The sequence below is a fragment of the Amblyomma mixtum genome, chromosome 2 (assembly GCF_055824585.1).
Source record: "Amblyomma mixtum isolate Tamu chromosome 2, ASM5582458v1, whole genome shotgun sequence".
Lineage (NCBI taxonomy): Eukaryota > Metazoa > Arthropoda > Arachnida > Ixodida > Ixodidae > Amblyomma > Amblyomma mixtum.
In genome coordinates this window covers 195794297-195797963 of record NC_143013.1, presented here as the reverse complement: position 1 = coordinate 195797963, position 3667 = coordinate 195794297, and the positions used below count along the sequence as shown (strand labels likewise).

Genomic DNA, 3667 nt, shown 5'->3' with positions numbered 1-3667 from the left:
CGTGCTCAATTCAATTCATGTGTCGTTGTCCATGGGCACTCCTTTTTCTTTGTGTGGCAAACGCCTAAAATCACCTTTCGTTCTCTTTCTATTGCAAGAACGCCTTGTCACCTACACCCGCCCACGAAACACAAAAAGCGCTAATAGACGTCTAAAAAAAGTCTAAAAAAAGCTTGACATCTAGAAGAAGTTTCATCTAAGCAGTGTTTTAGACTTAAACGTTTACTAGCCCTCCATTAGCTCTGCTAACGCTACGCTTGTATACGGCTAGAAAACTTCTGAGGTAGAACTTTACTAGAATTTTTTTAGACGTTCCTTTTTTTTCCGAAATGGGCGCCTGTAATATATTACGCATCTCAAGACTGATTTTTAGTGCTGCCTTTAAACACGCTAAAGCTTTAAAAATGTTATAGTTCATTTTTCTGGTATACACTCAAAAATGAACTCAAAGCTGATCTGCAATGACCCGAACAATAAGCCCACATTACAAGGGATGTATGGCTGTAGTAATGAGCCATAATTGCATGTGCTAGCACACTTTTCAGTCACTGAGTTACTCTTTATTGAATCCAGTGCATACACCCACACACAAAAAAGAAAGGGACCAGGAAATTAATGTTAGAAGCCATGGAGGAGGTAGCTTCACTGGTTTGGCTGACATTACAACGGTAAGCACTTGAATGGCGGGAAAGTGTCGAGCAGCAACCAACTGTTAAATCAAAAATTCAGCCGGCCCCAGGCCTTTTTCACAACGGATGCGTTGATGATCAAGTTGCTGTGATGTGGACGGCAATGAAGAGCTCGCTAGGTGTTCCAAACATCGCTTTTCTTGCAAGGAGGATGCCAACTAGATGGTAACAAGGGGAAGTCAAATCCAGCTCTGTTCAGCAGCCTGCAGAAGTGAAAAATATTAGAGTAACCAAAAGCACAGTCAGTCAGGTGCATGTAGAATGGCCAATGAGGAGTCGGAAGCAAATAAGACAAGGAAATGGCAAGGAGTGACAGCACAGGCAATAAAATAAGCTAACCAAAAACATAATGCATATGATGTCATTGCAAGCGGCATTTCAGCAGAGTGCTACGGCTCACCATAAACTCAAGAAGTCAAACACTGTGGAGGCCTTTAACAGAAGCAAAATTCAAACAGCGTGCATGGACACTGAAAGCCAAGCAGTCAATAGCAAGTCCACTGCCTTATTGTGATGCACACTGTACTCACAGAACCTCCTAAGCTGCATCTTGCAAACAGGCTTTCTCTTACCTGCAAGATGTGGCTGAATCAAAAGTGGTTGATGGTTGACATCTTGCACCGTCACACGAAAACATAGCACAGATGCTGCTGTCCTGGTAATACCTGCATCACTTCAGTAAACACCAGAGATGGGCTAAATCTTGGACCTCTCCTTGACAGCCACACAGGGGCACATCTGAAAGATAAGAAATAAAAGTGTGTATGTATAAGGTTCCTAACACTGCATTGCCAAACAATTAAGCCCTTTCTAATCTGTACGATGAAGCTCAAACAGCGGGCAAGAGATTACTTACACCACTGCACAAGAAGCATTTGTCAGATTCCCACCTCAGAACTGAAACAATCTCCAGGCCAAGTTTTCTGAACAACCAAGTACAAGGTGCTGCGATTAATTTGCGTGAAACTAGACCAGGTCCTTGCTCCTCCGGCCAACAGTTGGGGTTCTAAAGGACAAACAAATAATGGGGCTTGTGGAATCAACATTAGCAAACAGCCCAGACCTATACAAGAAATCATGAAGTGAAAGAAAAGGTGTCAGCTGCAAAGCGTGCTTACCAAGACTTGAGAATTTGAGCAGGCAAGGAGGTCCTCTGAAAAACACTGTTGAACAGCCTGTACCCAAAACGAAATGCACAGAGTGAAGCAGGGACAACGCCAGCTGTGCACGGCGCAATAGTTTTCCAGAAAATAAAAGCTGCCATGCCTGCAAAGAGTCGTAGTACTTCACTGCACTTTCAAACAGCCTGCACACATACAGAGCAGCACCACTGAGTAAACTACCTTTGTGCAGGGGCTCTCAGCCCTAATGAAATAAAAGCTTGACGCAGTTAAGATAACCAAAAACTGAAGGCACAGCGCACGAAGGACAGGACAGGTCCTTCGTGCGCTGTGCCTTCAGTTTTAACAATGTACCGACCAGCCCAAACAAATACCTTAGTGAAGATAACCAAAGCCTTTTTTAACGCGAGTTTCACTGACGGCAATCACAGCAAGAATTAGAGCACACAGGTGGCCAGATGAGAGTCCTTGGCAAGAATAAAACCCTGCCAGAATGCAATAGAGCACAGACTTTAATCAATGCCTAGGAAAAATTCGCGCCTTATCAACGTACGCTTAAACAAAGCTGGTTGGTTTGAAGCTTTGTCACGTTCACCTTGTCACCGCCTTGGTAAAGAAAGCAACTGGCATGCGAGAGCAGCCTAGCTGTATCCACTTTAACAAAAGCTCAAACAGCACTTTGGTATGTAAAGCACTGGCTGATACTGTTTTGTGATTTGTAAACCAAAGGAGTGACACACTAGCCGACCGTTCAATCAGGCGCGTTAGAGGCTTATCGAAAACAAGGCCGACACTTTCACCACAGAAAAGAAATGGAAGGTTGCTTACTTTTGCGGAAAACGAGGCTCACATCTCAGTGCAACACTGGTAGTAAACGATACCGCAGAAAAAGGGGAAACTGCGAACTGCAGCGGCGTGAAGTGCCAACCAGCGCGGAAAAAAGTGCGCAGCGAAACGTACTACAACGTATGTACGCAGCATCCACTTTGCGCGCGTATCGCTAGCCTCTGCAACGCTAAATGGCGAAATGAAGTATTGCTTCGAACGGTTAAAGCCACTTTGGCAAACTAGCCTGCATCGCCACCGTGCGAGCGACACCAAGCAGCAAGCTGCGGCGTGACTCAAGAAAGATTATTGCCTCCAAGATCTGCCGACACGATAGCGCGCGGGCGATAAGCGCGCGAGCGAGCTCGGCGAAGGCGGCGGCGAAGGCAGCGTACGTTGCGCCTGTCAATCCGCGTGCTGTCGCATCGTGAAGCAAATTTTTTCGCTAGCGTAACTACCGTCGGCTTTCAGGGCCATTATATGTTACCTAAATCCAGCCTTATGAGTGGCGGGTTAGCTGCACTCGATGTGGAACGTGATTCGGGCTCCGTAGGAGAAAACGCGCTTTCAGTGTTCGAATACAAAGAGCGGTCTTTGCACCGGCGCGCCTGCTCTTCGAAACGTCAAGCAGGAGAGCCATCTAATTTATGTGCCGTGATTTACAGCATGTTTAATCCACGGTGGCAACTCTCTGCTGATTGCTGGCGCATCTCCTTGACGTGGTCTCAAGTTCCACGTGTTAGAAACAAGTCTAGAAAACATCTGACTACAGATGTTTCACAGAAGTTTCACAGCAAACGTCTGACTGCAGATGTTTAAGAGACGTCGCAGAGGAAACTTCTTGTTGACATCTATGAGACGTTTGAACACAGCGCAAGACGTTTCTAGTCATTTCAAGCTGTTCCGAGACGTCCGTAAGACGTTTTGTGTTTCGTGGGCGGTGATAAGAAAACACAATCGAGAATGACAAGGGCCTGCATGATAGAGATTTCGTGGAAGAAAATTCGCACATTTAAAGTGACGCAGAGCAAG

General features: G+C 45.8%; 1 long non-coding RNA gene across 3 annotated transcripts; it reads right to left on the bottom strand.

The window, feature by feature from the left end:
* Positions 1-545: 545 nt before the first annotated feature.
* LOC149362051 (uncharacterized) lies at positions 546-3019 on the bottom strand. Of its 3 annotated transcripts, none has more exons than XR_016288476.1 (5): positions 2639-3019; positions 1808-1864; positions 1546-1695; positions 1262-1427; positions 546-892 (listed from the first exon to the last, which is right to left on the bottom strand). It is a non-coding gene; the product is annotated as an uncharacterized LOC149362051 (long non-coding RNA). The 3 variants fall into 3 exon arrangements; XR_016288478.1 differs by having other exon boundaries at positions 1580-1695; XR_016288477.1 differs by lacking the exon at positions 1808-1864.
* Between the last annotated feature and the right edge of the window lie 648 nt (positions 3020-3667).